The following is a 16,468-nucleotide window of genomic DNA, read 5'->3' as shown; positions in this document are numbered from 1 at the left end:
CAGCAGAAAAAATAACCTTTCTGATAACTGTACAATAAGGGAATAACATTTATGTTTACTACTATTTTGCAGAAATACTGAATTGCATATGCCATTACTAACCTTGCATCTGACTGTTACAGTTTGAATACAAGACTTTTTCAGGGATTCATCTGCATGATTTAGTGATGCATAGCCTCAGAGAGGGAAATTAAAAAAGAAAGGCCGTGCTATTTTTACTTATATAGGAACCTTTTCAACTACAGAAGTAACTAACATTTAGTTTAAATGCATAGTGGTTTTGTTCATGTTTACTCTGCTATTCCCTTGCATTCAACAGTGCAAAACAAAACAGTGAAAGTAAACTGAATCTACCCTTGAACACACAGAAAAGGGATTATGTGTTTCTCTATAGAGCTGTGAGTTTTATGCACCCCTTCTGTTTTTCTCTTCCCCTATAAGCTCTTAATCCTTGCCTCCCTTACAATATGGTTCAAAAATTTTTCTTAAATTCCTGTGAATTCTTCTCATTTACTTTCTAATCCAAAGATCACCCTTTCATATGCAGCTGTTTCAGCAAGACCTGTACTACCTCTTTCTTCCTCTCCCCAAAAGAATTCTTTTCAAGCAAATTTACTAAGCCAAACACTTGGCATTCTCACAATCCTATATGACTTGAGAACATTTTAAGTTAATATGGTTGCTTAGACAGACAGCTTTGCTCCTAATCTAAGTCATTTTTATTACTCATTACAGGCCAAAATCAAGGGTGCTTCAGTTCACTTACTGAATTATTCTAAAGCAGCCTCTTTTGTTACAACATGACAGATCTTTCAAAAAGGGCTGGTGAACTATAATGCACACTGACAGAACAGTAAGTTAAGACCAAAGCTAAAGCTAACAAACCCCACAGAAATTAGATTTTAAACTGTAAATCAGATTGTGAAATTTTGTTACCTGTTTTTAAACAAATAATTTTTCTGTACTGCTTTGCACGTTTTTCTTTACATTTTTACCAGCTATTAAAGTTTCATAGGTTGATGATAAAATTCAGTGCACAATGATAGAGGCTGTATTTCTGGCGGAGTTCTGCATTTCTCACAATACCTCATCGTTTGCCTTAAAAAAATAGATTTAAAAAAAAAAAAGAAAAAAAGACTGGTATGATTTTCTTCAGATACTGATGTAAAATGAAAGCTTATCTACAGTTCTTAAATGAGAATTCAAGGACCTCTATTAAGAATGTCTGTCAAAAGATGCCATGTAATTACTAGTCCCCATTTATCCTTTATTATCTAGTCAATCACTGTTTGACTGTCTATGAAAGAGAAATATTAGATTTTAAGCATCTGAAGCTTAAAGAATCTTACAAATTTTGTCAAAATCAATGGATTATTTTAACATTGTTATAAGTAAGATAATAAATGTTTAGTGAAAATGCAGGCTTTAGAGAGGTTTCATTCAATCCAATTATCCTAATTCTCTTAAGTGTCTATAAACATTAACTTTGTGTGGGTTTTGGTTGGGTGTTTTTATTTATTTTATTTTATTTTTTTAACATGAGTGATGTTTTATACCAGTATTTTTAAGTCAACATCACCATTGACCTGACTATGGTCATTGTAATTTCAACATTAAAATTGACACTGCTATCCATGGAAAAAAGGTTCGGTCATACATTTAAAGTTTAATTTACCCAACATGTCTTTAACAAAGAAGATGAAACTGTTAGGACCTGATCGAAAGCTATTTGATTCTGTGCAGCTTTCTCTAGAATTATTTACAGCTGCTATTATAACCTCATATTATGCTGCAGGCAGACAACAGTTGCTTCTAATTCTTGGGACATTATAGTTCAGATTTTACATTAGGTTCTTCAGATTCACAGTTGGGTTGTGTGGATTTGCTCAGCTGCAAGTCAGTGGCTAGACAGGGTGTTGCTAGATAAACAGAAATTACTGGTTTGTTGAAAGTGGGTAGACTGTAAATCCTACAGGTCATCTCTAGAAAGGGATGCATGGACAGCACCGTGTTTTCTACAGAAAGAAAAGAAATTCCTTGCTATTTTTTCCTCTCTGCCCTCTAGCACTTTTACTCAAATACCAGGCTGAGACCAGCACAGTTTCCAAGTAGTGGAGTATTAAGAGAGGCTTCTGCCTTTCTCTAATGGCTATAAATTTTATCCATCATACTTGTGAGTTATATTATTTATGTTCCCTTAACTCCAGAGAATAGCTACAATGAAGAGACCAGAAAACAGCACTACCTCTCTTTGGTTAAGTATGCAAGGGTATGGAAAATTCTGCTTTCACACAAAATACAGTGCCAACAAATAAATTCTGGGAAGGGAATTCTGAGATCCAAACATCTCCAATTGAAGAAGAGCCAGAGAATTACTAGAAGACACAGGAAAGCACATCCAGCCAGCAAGGGGGTATGTCACACACTGCCCTGCCTGTCTCTGTTCATTCCACTCTTCTAACCCTTGTTTACATAGTCAGCTCTGAAATAGTTGTTCTAACAAGCTCTTGAAGGTTGCCTTCTCAGGTTAGGTATTATAGTCTTTTTAATCACATTTTAAGTTAAACAGTTACATTTTTCACTGATCCTGATAACAAACCCATTAGGGAACACCTGATTTATAGACAAAACTTCTGGCCTGATTGTTCAGCTGCGCTGGGTGTGCAGTATGCACAAGATGCCACATTAAGATTTCAGCAGCCCTTCACCCCCAAGGTTTTACGCAGGTTTGAGAACAGGGTAAAGGTAAAACAAGAGAACACTGTGCTGCATAACTTTTGAGCAGCTTTACCAAAGCATGTACTCTTACTAGGACTGCTTGAGCAAATTAACTTACCCTGAAGGACTGAAAGTTCAGATTGGTATTTCCTCGCTGATGGACGTAGTACCAATTGCTTCAAACTTTAATTTCCACACTATAACACAGGCATCATTATCTCCACTTGTTGAAAGTCATCACTTTGCAGAGGAGCAGCTAATGTCCCCTTCAAATCCCTTGAAAATACATTACATTTTCAAAAACTGTTTGGCTCATTTATGATATAGCTATACATTTTCCAACAAGGAAACAGGCTAGGGATCAATCAGCTGATTGCTGGATCATAAACTGAGCTGTATTCCAAACAGACTTTGGTGTAAAAGGGTTGTGTTTATAAACATATTAATTTAATGTTAATTACTCATATTGTTTGAAACAAGCTGACAAAACAGTCATGAAACATTTTTTTTAATGCCTCAAAAACTGTAAATCAGATCATTAGAGTCTCTTGACAATGACATGCCACTGAATAGCATCAGTATGGACTTCATCCTTGATGCTGTTCCATCCATAGTGGACTCACTTCTGAAGTAAATCGGAATAAGAGACTATAAACTAAAAAGTAAAGTATGGCAATAGATATCTCCAAATCTACTGAAGGAGGGCGGAAGGGGAACCAACAGCATCAGACAACGTTTACTACAAAGAGCACTGTGGACTAGAAGGCAAAGAGAGGTGGCTGAAATCAGTTTTGGGATCTCTATTTCCAAATGAAGCACCATTCCTGTGATCTACTCATTCTACTGCCTTTCTGCTGGCCTAATTTATCTCATAAACTAGTTACAAGCAGCCCTACGCTCAGCATGGAAACAAAAAATTCACATTCTGTAGGTTCATGTTACAATGACTATCTGACAGGATTCTCCTGATAGCTACCTTTCCATAAGAAAAGAAATAATGTACTGAAAATTCTGCTCCAGTAGCAGAATGATATCTCGTGAGTTTCCTGTTAAAAGTGCATGCCAGGAACTGCATCTACTGTTTTTATCTTTCTGTGAGAGAAGGGGAGCAGCTGAGTAGAGACAGCTATGTACTACTACTGCCAAAACTGTGTCAATCTGTTTGTGAGGTGTCCCACTCCAGATACCTAGCACCCATATTTTATTTGGGAGACGCAGCCCTCTAAAATCACAGGGAACAACAATGCAAAATGAAATGGGTTTAGTGCCGTTATCTTAAACGCTCCACAGTCACACAGGACTTGTGTGGGCCCCATGGCTTTGGTCCTGCTATTTATATGAGTGTTTAGAAGCCCAAATAACTACAGCTGTGCTTACTTCCAAAGCACACAACCTATTTGAATTTATCTCTAGTTAATACCCACTATTTTTTGTTATCAATCAGGCATTGGACTGTTTGTAGATAATTTGTTTACATTTCTGGGAAGGCCGCACAATTGTCAGGATATAATGGCTCTTACAAGTCAGCCTCTTGATTTTTAAAAAGTTTTAGAGTACTTCTGGACTGGGGAAAACCCTACTTACAGCAAAATGTCCTGGATAATTAGCAGAGCAGCAACCGCCACAAAATATAGTTCTCATCCTTTTGAAATGAGCAGCCTAATTGGCAGCTGCTGTTGTGATTTGTTCAGGAGCTCTAGGTAGGAAAAAAATTACCTTTAAGGCACTGCAAGAGGTCAGATGTTTCCACACAAATTACTGGCAAAGAGAAAGACTGAAATCAAAGAAAGTTATCTTTCAAACAAGATTACTACCAGGACTAGATTCTTATCAGTCTTTGCATATGTGGTGTGCAGGAGGAATATGTTTTTCCAGCACACCACAATCACAGTGCCTGCAGGAAAATTTCATACTAGAATGTTTTTTCCATTATCTTCTGAAGTATATAGCACCACTGGCCACCTGATATAGGATAACATTTGATGACTAATGGTCTGTCTGAGGGTAAACTGGGAATTCTTTTTAACCAATACACAGCACTTAAGCCTGGCACTCTTCAGAAAGTATTCAGGAGGTCTTTGCCTAAAGGATCCAATAAAGTCCAAATTCCTAATTAGGATTGAACAGGTTGCATATATTAAGTACTTTCTTCCATTTAAGTGGAGACTGAGCATAAAAGGTAGCTCTGACGGGCACTGTCTCCTCCTGTCTCATGGTTCCCTTTCTGCAGCTGAAAAAAAACCTCTAATCTCTGATCTCCCTGAAATCTTGCAAGTTCAGACTAAAAAGCAATAACGATTGAGGCTTCAGGCAGTGCTGCTCAGGAAAGAGTCCAGATGATGAATTTACAGTGGTCAACAGAAAGGTCTGAAGAATCAGGTACTTCTGATAATATGAAAATAAAATAGCATTTGAGAAGATTCATTTGTATAGGAATAATATTAGTATAGTTTTGCCCTTGCTTTAAATTGTTTTGCTTAAAGCAAATACTTTGGAAATGAGTTACATTAGAGGAAAACTTTGCTCTTATTTTCTTATATTTTACCCAGGTTGGGTTTTGTTTGGCTTGGTCAGGCTTTTTTGGGTGGTGGTTGTTTGGGGTTTCTTAAGGCATTTAGTAAAATCTCTGTTTTGCAGCTGTTCAAAATGATCAGGGAAGACACAGAAATGCCCCTGGTTCTTTTTCTTTCTGAGAGAAGAAAATGATAAAAAAAATTCTAAGCACAGAGTTAAAAAAATGAATGGTTTATCCTGCATATAGCACATGGCTGTTAGGAGGAGGTACCAGAAATTGTAGGTCTAAATTTCTGCTGTCTTTGAGACACCTAACTTACATTGCAAACAATAGCAGTCACAGTCTTAGACCCATGTAGAAGTCCAAAAGCTCATGTCTCTAGATATTACCTATCATTACAGCTCTAGCCTAAGTACCCCAAAAAGAAGCAACCAAGCAACAGCTACCTCTCATTCTTGTTGTGTGCTTTCCCTTGTAACCTTCAGCTTTCCCAGCCTGAGGCACTAATGAACTCCAGCTGTGTCACAGGCATGCTGGCTAAGCCTCGTGTTCCTGAGCTGGATGGTCATAGCTTGGTAACTCAATGCGTCTCTGCAGAGCAACTGGGTCTGTTACAGCCTGTCCTTGTTTATAAATTGCCTTCTTATCTCTAATTGAATATGCACCACATGCACAGTGCTTGTAATAATTATTACCTTTAAAATGGATTGCAATTGACAGGAAATGTACAATGAATTCCAGTTCTATACACAGCTATTTTCTGTATTTAGCAGAAAAAGCTGAAGACTGGAAATGTGCCAGATGCATTGTTTGACCAGATGTACAATAAGATCTTAAGAAACCCTGTAGAATAGTATAATGCTATAAAGAAAGCTAAAGCTTCTTACTGTATGGGTTTAACAAGAAAAATCATAACACAAGAAAATCTTGATTTCCACAAAAAAGGAATTATACTACCATGTCTTTCAATCTGAATTTTAACAAAATCCCTCATTATCTGACTGATGTTCCTGGTTACTTAACTATGCTAAAAGAATGTTAATCTGCAGTCTTGTGACATGTGTCTCCCCCTAAATTTATGTGGAAATGCTGTAATTGTTTCCTTTTAGCTGTGAGCTACACGATGGATGGTAAACAGCTAGGAAACACTGCTAGAAGTAAACTGGTAACAGTGGACTTTATAACTGTGGTATATTAGTAATTAGCTGCATCATTTTTGATTCATATCATAAAATAGTTTCTATTCTCTATCCTATCCATAATATTGAAAATATTGGGTCTCCACATATAGAAATCTCATTAGAATATTCAGTTCTATACTTCCTTCTTTATCTCCATTTTCCCTCTTCTTTTTTTTTTTTTTTTTTCACACTTGCTTTAGTGGTTCCTTAACTGAAAATGTGCAGATTTACTCTGGCCTCATTAGTTCTCACCAATCATGTGTCCCTTTATCATCAGCATTTTGTAAGAAATACCATATTCTAGTATCTTACACGTGTCTTCCCCTGCAATTAAACAGAATCTTCTCTTGAAAACAAGGAAAACAACAATTTTACTTAAGCAAGAGAACTGGAAAATACACATGCTGAAATGTAGTTCATGCCGTGAACTATAGTGATAAATGCAGTGAAAACAGTATTTCTACAGAGAACCTCATCTTGTTGAAGATGATGTCATTTTTGATGCTGGTAGGCTAAGGAACATAATGCCATATGCAAACTAGTTACCAAATGGCTTCATTAAAGATTTTACAATCTGTTTAAACATTAAACATTTTCTTTAAATATTAATAAAGTTCTTTGATTGTTAAGGTTCCAGTTTACTCTTTGCAGCACAATAACAGATGCCAGGAGTTAGCTAACATATACCAATTGGAATTAAAACCTACAGGCCAAGATACAACTGGCATATGGAGAAATATGTCATGAAATTCCAAGCTGAGACACATGTTGTAATTTCTTTGAAAGGTTCCCTGAATCACAAATGAGATTCTCATATGTCTTCATCTGTGCCATGGAGGCAAACTGTATGTGGCTATGTAAGCTACTGCAGAATCAAAAACTGGTTCACATAACCATGCAGGCCATGTTATTGTGTCTGTCTTAATGTTCTCACAATAGGTCTGAAAATGGTCCTCATTGTGGGTACGTAGCCCTTATCCTTAGTTTTTAACTCTGCGTCCTGACAAATACTCTGTCTTGTGCAGAAAATTTCCTCAATGTACCCTGTCAAATCAAGTCCCTTCCTAATCATTGCCGCCTTCATAATCCCTGCAACTTTGGAATGCATAGGCAGAAAAAACAAACCAAGATCAAGCTAATCCTGGGCTATGAACATATTCTTGAATTATCAACATGTGCTGAAATAGAGCAGACTGTAGGTTAACATTACATACTTAGTTTAACTTATTCAATTTCATGTTTTGTAAACTTGAAAATTACAACATTCACTTAGTCAGTTCCAACTCTGCCATCTGAGAATTTGCGACAGAGATAAAAAATAAAGCTAAACAGCTGACTATAGCTCATCTCTTTCTCTTGATCCTGTCTGTGAAAATAATTGAGGGCTAAAAAGCCCTTTGTCAAAATCTGCTGGATTAAATGTCGAAATCATGACTAGTATTCAAATAAGTGTCATGTCTTTCCACACATTTTCATACCTATCATCTACTTTCATTTACCTAAAGTAATAAAAAGAGCATGGAAGTTTGAGCACCTATTTCAAGCTTTTGACATCTAATTCTGCTTCGGTTCCACTAATTTAGGGGGGTGTTGTCCACCCTTTACCTCCAGTGAGCTTGAGAAGAGTTCTGAGTGATTGAGAACTCCAGACCGCCATTCAGCATAGTCGGAAGCAGACACTCACGTAGTGACTAATACTTTTGTTGAGAAAGCATTTCTCTGCATGAGGTGCCAGATAGTACTTCCCTAGCCACACCTTCTGCTTTCCTATACGTTCTTATTGAAGTTATTTTTAAGGTGCGTTAAAGAATGACTAGTTGTATCTCTTCACTACAGATATTCAATTTCATATAAAAGAAAGAGTGTCTTAGGATCACAGATTTAAGTACAGTTGAAGTTGTATCTTTGTTTAGGATTTTTAATTTCTTTTTAGTTTAATGTGATGATTTTTTTCTTTCTTTTTTTTTTTCTGATGTCAATTGTGGGGTTTCTGAAGCATCACCAAGAAAACCACTGGTAATTTAGTAGACCTGAAAACACTGGAAATCCTTAGAATAATTTCTGCAACAACTTCTATTCTGTGGTTTCAGCTGGAGTCTTATTATAGCCAGATGCAAACCTAACCCGTTGAAATTAATTATGAAACTATCATTTAAATTCAAATATCCACGGGCTCAATTTGGGTTTGCATTTAATTTGAGAGCAAGATTTCACTTTTTAGTCTTTGCACTCTAACAGCATCCAACTGCTGTAGCTTTTGAAGTTTTGACATTATTAATCTTTGCCTTGTTTGTGCTTAATATTACATATTCATCTCCGTTGGCCTTTACACATATTATTAGTGTATGCACATGCACTCATGGGCACACATACACTCTGTGCTATGTAAAAGGCACGCATAAACAGCACTAATAATTTCCTCCAAGTTCATTTTTTCAAATTATCCTTCATCTGCAGTTTTTTTGATGCATTTCACAGATGCAAGTGCAGGGTGTTAGACAGCCCTTTGCCACAGGCAATTATTTGCTCAGAGTTGAATTGCCAAGGTTGCAGCCGCTTGGAAGCTAACTTGCATTTGATGACAGCCTTCTTGTGCTTTATCTAAAAGATGGTCCTTTGTAGTGTTCTCAAAAAGTACCCCACCAGTGAGTGTCTGACACTTTCTACAGTTAAAAAACTAGCCCTTTCACACAATGTTCAAGTAAATCCCCCTCACATTCTATGTCTCAATTATCTCCATACAGTCTCCACTCTAGATTATATCTTTAAGTGCAAAGGACTGTTACATGAGGAAAGTCATGCACTCTAATACTTAAGAAAAAAATATGACACAAAAACATAGTTGCTATTCACATTTCTCAGTCCTTTTGTCCCAATAAATCATCAATTATTGAATAGTAGCCTACGCGAAGAGGCAAGGAAGCAGTTCCAAGAGAACTGTAGAAATGAAACATAAGAATCCCCCAAATTCCCACCCTAAACATATAAGAGCAGATCAGTGAACCTATTAAGCCAGTATCCTGCTTCCTAAACTGGCACTAGAACCTGCACAGTAATTGCAAATAATACCACCAAATATAACTATAAGATAGCATTCTGCCAAGGTAACATTGTTAAAAGTTGGCTCATCAGTAATAAGTCTTGAAGAATAATAAATGGAGCTTAATGTCACAAGGATCTCATGCTATTTAGTACCAATTAGAGCAAGAGCTGTCCTCAGAAGAAGGGTTCTCTGCCTGCCTTAGAAAGAGGTAAGATCTTGTGTCCACTCTCCTCCAGACTCTATGAACAGATCTATAAAAAAACAGATATACACATATGGAAAACCCTGAACAAATAACAGTGGCACAGAAAGTAGAGAAGTTATTGAGTAAACATTTTCATCTTATATTAGGCAGCAAATAAAAACAAAACAGCATGTGGTCAGAAAAACGTGCAAATCCTGTTACTGTGTTCTGGATTAAAGTAGAGTATTTCCTGATTTACTGTTCTACAGGAGTTTTCTACAGAATTAGATGGTAAAGGGAAGCATCAATATGTATAGAAAGAAGCTGCAGTATAATTTCTCTAGAACAGGTTCAAGGAGAACAAGTATTTGTCCTGTAATATGTCAGATATGCAGTGAAATGGAACATGCTCATCAGATCATTTTTTGCATTCTTGATTTTGCTGGAAATCATAGAGAAAAGACACACAGATTTCATAAGAATCTTTGCAGGTTTTTTCTTTCCTGATAGGTTAAAGGCCCTGGTATTGGTTACTTTCCAACACCCAAAACTTGACAAGGAAAGAAATTATTAGTATGAACTCACTTCAAGAATTAATATAAGAGAATATTTCCTCTCAGCAAATTGAAATGGAATATATTGCATTTGTCCTCCTTAGAAACTGAATTGATCACTTAAGGTTAAGACTCTGGTGGCAAGCCACAGGAAACAAAACAAAAAGCACTTGAAATGGGTGAAAAGGGGAAGATGAAATTGGTTGTGGTTTTTACTTTGGAAAAATCAGCAGCAGTAGCTCTAATTCGAACATAGAGAAACACAAAAGATCTATTAATTCATTGCAATTTTAAAGACAACTGGATTACATTGATAACATTACTACTTTATTGTGACCAGAAGGAGAACAGTCATGTTTTAAAGCATCTAAGTCTCCTTTGTTAGCTGAAATTGGCTTTGGCAAAGCCACAAATTTATTCTTTCTTTTGCTTATTTTTTTAATCATTGTTCAATATAGCTGTTCACTGTCAAATCCATCATGTTCCCTGCCTCCACCTGCTTGGAGATTTGCTTCCCCAGAAAGATGCCTTCCAAGAAAGTACCTTTCAAGTTGTTCAGAACAGGTCATAAACTTAACCTTCATTTTTATTGATGTTATTATTATTTGGCAGCCTTTTAAATTCTTTTTCTTCTACACAGTTTATTCTCTGAATTCAGCTTTATAAGAATATTAGCTTAATCCTAGATAGCAGAGGCTGTTCACAGCCTCTTCATTTGCCATTACCATTATTATCCCTTTCTATCAGAAAATTGAATAGCCATCAGTAGCCCCAAAAATTTCCAAAATCATTACTAGCACAGTGATTCTAGTACTACCATTAATTTCTGGCCAGTTAAAAGTTTTTTATATCCCTTCAAACAGTTTTCCAGCCACAATGTTATGCTCTATCTTGATCAGAACCCTTTCTTAATAGTTGCAGAATAATACAGTACTGCTAAATTAAATGTAGAGAGCTTCAACTGCAGTAATTCCCTGAGCACATTATCTTCATACAACAGAGCACTGATGACTCCTCCTTCCTTTGTGCCTGCAACATCTCAGTTCAGGAATTTAGGATAAATAAGCACTTTGAAAGTGGTTATTTATAGTTTGTGAACCAAATGATAACTTAGATGACAAGCTGTAGGAGCAACAGCATCATCTACTGTTTTGGAGATACCTTCCATTAAGGTGTCATTCCTGGGTTATTTTTAGGTACAACTTAATGCCTGCCTGACGTATGATAGCAGAAGTTGGTTGTGCTGCAGGAAAGGGAGATAGTGATCTAAAAATTATCCCTCTCTTACAAACTGATCAATGTTTGAAAGAGAAAAAAAAAAATAATGGAAGTTTGCAGAAACCCCTTTCCTAGGCAACTTAGCAAGACTACTGATAGAATGAATAATTATTTTTTCTACAGCTAGATCCCACATCTATTGAAGGCAACATAGAAGTTCGCAAGAGGCTCTGAATCTGGCTATACTACTAAAAGTACACCAGAGTTTCTACTGCTCCCCATGCCTTACATGTAAAAGAAATAAGTATATTGAGTGTTAGATTTTGAACAGAGTCATTGTCAATTGATAAAATCAAACAACAAATTTCTTTCTGAGGCTTAATTTGAATCCTGCAATTAATGATGTTGGCAGATTCACTGTAAATACAAACCACAGTTTCCATTCACCCTTGAGGTCAAACCTTTTTAGAAGTTCTGAATGTTTTACTTTGTAAGTTATTTTCCCTCTGATTTTCATTGCTCCAAGTAGTTTAGAACAAGAAAAAGATTCTAATTTAGCTGTCTAATTAATTAAACTTCTCCTACCCAGCAAAGCCATTCAAAACCTATAGCATTTTTAATAATAGAAAGGATTTGCCATGATGTCTGGGCCAATGTTTTTTCTTTACTGTTGCTAGTCAGAAGTGTATTCACAGAATCAAAGAACAGTTAGGGTTGGAAAGGACCTTAAGATCATCTCGTTTCAACTCACTGCCCTCACAGGGAAGAACTTTCTTATACCTAACCTGAACTTCCCCTATGTAAGTCTGAACCCATTACCACTTGTCCTATCACTATAGTCCCTAATGAAGAGTCCCTGTATCAGAACTTTCATGGCAGTGTAAAGATTATGCCAGAACAGACTAATCTATACTGGGTAAATACAAAACCTTGCTGGCTTTTTCCTATCACTTGGTGCTGCTGTTTTCTTTATTTCTTTCTCTTTTTACTTTCCTAGCTCTTCCTCGGGCCTTAGGAATCTTTTCAACTTCCCAGCTCTACAGGGAAATAGAAAGTTATTGAGCGCCTTCCTTAAATCTGTTGGGGTGAAATTCATTTAATTCAGTAGCAAACCCTACTGATAAAAAAGGCCAGAATTTTGCCGCAGGGCATGAAAGATCTTGTAAGAATCTCTCTTTGATAGTGGGTTTGTAAGTTTACAGTCACACATGCTTGGATATCAAAATTAACTTCATAAACAAGTTTGTATTCCGTCATGAATCTGAGTTACTTCTGCTGATTCATCTAAGTATGTTATTCTAGAAATGAGCATTATATCACTGTGCTGTGAAAATTCATTATAGTTGTATAAAGGATTTCAGGCAAGAGGTTCAAATTCAAAACTTCTTCTGATTTTGAAATCTCTAATCAAAAGAGAAAGATTAAATAAAGCAATTAGACTATAATAAAAGCTTTTACAATCTAAGAAAAATCATGGTAGTTGGCATTTTCACAAGGAGGGTGGAGGGAAGGAAGGAGAAGAGAAAAAGCACTTCCCTTATCTCACTCCAAAGATAAAACTAATACAGTTTTTATATCATATTAAATTTTTCACTTGAGTTAAAATAAAACATCACTATAAGATAAACTTAAAGCAAGTCTTAAGGTGTAGATAACCTGGACTGATTCTTTGCTCTGGCAGTGAGAAATGAACTGCAAGTTCAGAAGAATATCCCAACTCAAAGCTGATTTTTTGCATATCCCTCTTAGTACTTAAAATAACTAAGAATAACAGAAAAACTAAGCATGTTTGGTGAATGATGTGGTTTTGAATGCATAAATATTATGTCTATTTTAATAGATCTTTCTAACATTAATCTTTTGTAATATCGACTTTTTACAGAGAAAATAAACAAAGCAAACCAAGTATCAGTTTTGCTAACCCACTGAGCTAAGACCCTAAGCTTAAGTGCCTGAATTGGTTCTAAACTGGTGTTTTTGTAAACACTCTACTCTGCAATGTGTTGACATTGGTGATTTATTACAACTCTTACTTTAAAGCTATCAGCAGATTTATAGACTTAGTGGAAGTGTAGAAATGACACATTACAAATGAGGGGTTTTAGTTTTATACAGAAAAAATGTCTTATTACTATGTTTATGTTATAAATGGTTTCTAGCATAATTTTCCAATAGCCTTGGGAAAACTAATGGCAGCATGTGAGCAATTTAATGCCAATTTCATTTAGAGTAGAAAGAAGTTAGCTATCTGTGCAGGAGGCAAGGGAAAGGAATTTATGGTTATAGACAAAATATTCCAAGGACTTAATATCTAGGATTCTAATCTTAATTTCTTTTTTTTTTTTTTGAAAGCAAGTAATCCCACTTGCAAGTACATATATTCAAAATAAGGAACATTCCTGAATGGCATTTAAGCAGACCATGGACAATATCATGTTCATTATCGCCCCTCAGACAAAAAAGGATGTTTCTCAGAGGTTAATGTGGAGGTTGCAGTTCTTCTTGGAACTACTTGGGTGTCCCAGGAAATTATAAATTCCAGATGAAAACCTATTCCTCCTATTCTTCTGCTTCTCATAAAAAGGTCTTGACATCTCATTTTTAAAATGGTGACAAAAACTTTCGTGTGAAAAGCATAACTATTTGGGAAAATGAATCTATGGAGGCTCTTTCTTAACATGGTTTTCAGAAGATCTCTTTAGAATAAATTGTTCTGTTCTGATGGGTTTTATGCTGCACAGCACTGACAGTTAAGTGCTTAATAGAGTATCTTCATGGGCTCTGTATTGCTGTTGAAAAAAAACACAGAAGTTGAAGAAACACTAAATAAAACACTACACTGAATACAGGAATAAAAGTGAAGTCTGAAGGACAATATTCATTTGTGTTATTTCCACAAGAATTATGTCCCATGAAAAGGGATCCAGATATCACTTCTTTTATGACAATAACTGGTCTGAAGCAGTTGCTTTTTTTTTAATTTATTTTTCTGTATATTAACTCAGGGTGAGAAATTTGGTTAGGTTGCACTCCATAAATAGATGTGTCATAAGAGTGATAGACTTTTTAAAAAGGAGGAGCAAACTACATAAGGAATACAAAAGACTCTGAATGAAGCTACCAAGCTAGTTTTACCGTTCTGAAGAGATGAATCATTCATAAAAGGCCATATCATGGCTGTGCCTAGAATAGGAAGCAGCCTTCTCTAAATTAGCTGTTGAAATAGTACGTGGCTTTTTACTGTACAAAGGAAGGAAACTAATCTGGATTTAATCTTCTGGCAAGTAGGCAGTGCTCTGATAGTGAATGATCAAAAAGCAAAGAAAACTAGAGATAAGGGGTAAGGGGGAACCAGCACAGCCCAGCACCAAAATTCACAGGTGAAGAAAAAAAGAAAAAAGAGGGAAAGAGGGATTTGGATTATATTTGCTCTTGCAAACAAACCAAAGTTGGTGCCCAGCAAATACGATTCCAGAACTGCAATAGATTACAATGTTGCATGTATCTGACATAGATGAATGACTAGAAAGTTTTATGTACACTGCAAATATGGGCTAAGAAAACAATTAGACCTATGATGGGGGCACAGAAAACATTGTCCCAGTGCACTTTGGTCAAGACCAAGTTTGAATTTACTGTTACAGATAACTGAGAAAGAGTATACAACAGAGAAAATGATATAGCAAAATCTGTTTTCCTTTAAAACTGTGTCAACAAAAAGTTTGGAAAATATAAGAAAGAAACTTCAATTTCTATTTTAGAAAATCTACTTTACATTTCTTTAAGTCTTGAATAAGATTTCATAAATGAAGAGTGAAATATCATTCAACTTTAAAACCACTAGAGCACCTTTATCTTAACCCCAACAACTGAAGTATGCTGCTGTGGCTCCTCATAACAGTATGCTTCCATCAAAAGGTTTTTATATATACACAAATACTTTTATATATGTGTATATATATGCATATGTATATACACATACATCTATGCATGTGTATATATATATGTAGATCTTGTCATGATGCTCCTCATGCATTTTTTGAAGAATTAGAAAAATGTGTCAAACGACATTCCCACAAAGAAGTGGGATTGTGTTTGTTCCCAAAATGGAAATGCAAAGATTTATCACAATAATTTCCATGGGTCACAAGATCACATACTTTGATGGTTTTCGACAACTGGTTTCTCTCATTTAAATTTAACTGAAATAATTTAAGTCCACTAACTGGTGAATGTTTCGTTTGCTTTCATGTTGTTCAGCACTGCAGCACAAAATGGGGGTTATGGAATGTTTGTTTAGGATAATTGATGGTGCTGCCATGGGCCCAAATCTCTCCATATACTAGTAGGTTTTATGCCATTTTGCCTCTGAAATTTGTTTAAAATAATAATGTCGACAGCTCTCATTTTTCCTTTGTTAGATCTCAGTGACTGTTATTGGATATTTATTTTTAGAAGCACAAATATGTTACAAAAAAATACATAAGCCCATTGAGGATGAATAAAATATCTCCATAGTAACATTCTGGATAGAGATTTATGACTGGCTGTAGACAGATTGACAAACTTCAGCCCTAATTCTGTATAAGGATTTGTTAGCATAGTCTCCTGAGCCCAAAAGTAACTTCAGAAGTTAAAAGACCTTTTCTTTCTCTCTTCTGTAGTTATTTGGCAGCAACGATTGATTTTTTTTCCAGATCTGAATAAATACGAAAATTTATATTAGTTTTTATAGAATCAGCTGCAAATGCAATCAAGAACATCCCCTCAAGGCAAATTAATATTTTGGCTCTACTTGCTTTTTTCACAGGAGAAATCATACCACGGTCATGTATTTTATGCTTATTTTATAATATGTTTATATTATATATTAAATAGTTTGGTTTGAAATGAGTAATTGATATTGATGTTCCTACACCGCAACAGAGGTTTTCATCTGCAGCATAATATTCATGGTAGTTAAAAAAAGATCATGTTATATTTTATGGGCATAGGTTCTTAGAAGTCCATTTAGGAATTAGTTTTTTCTCTCTTGACATTAGTGAACCCATATCC

General features: G+C 35.6%; 1 protein-coding gene across 5 annotated transcripts in view; it reads left to right on the top strand.

Annotated features, from left to right (window-relative positions):
- Nucleotides 1-16,468, top strand: part of SLC9A9 (solute carrier family 9 member A9) — a 196,923-nt gene that overhangs the window by 91,385 nt on the left and 89,070 nt on the right. The window lies entirely within an intron of this gene.

This window comes from Pezoporus occidentalis, unplaced genomic scaffold (assembly GCF_034315485.1).
Source record: "Pezoporus occidentalis ecotype Australia unplaced genomic scaffold, CSIRO_AGI_Poc_V1 ctg8, whole genome shotgun sequence".
Lineage (NCBI taxonomy): Eukaryota > Metazoa > Chordata > Aves > Psittaciformes > Psittacidae > Pezoporus > Pezoporus occidentalis.
This window is presented reverse-complemented; position numbering and strand designations above follow the sequence as displayed.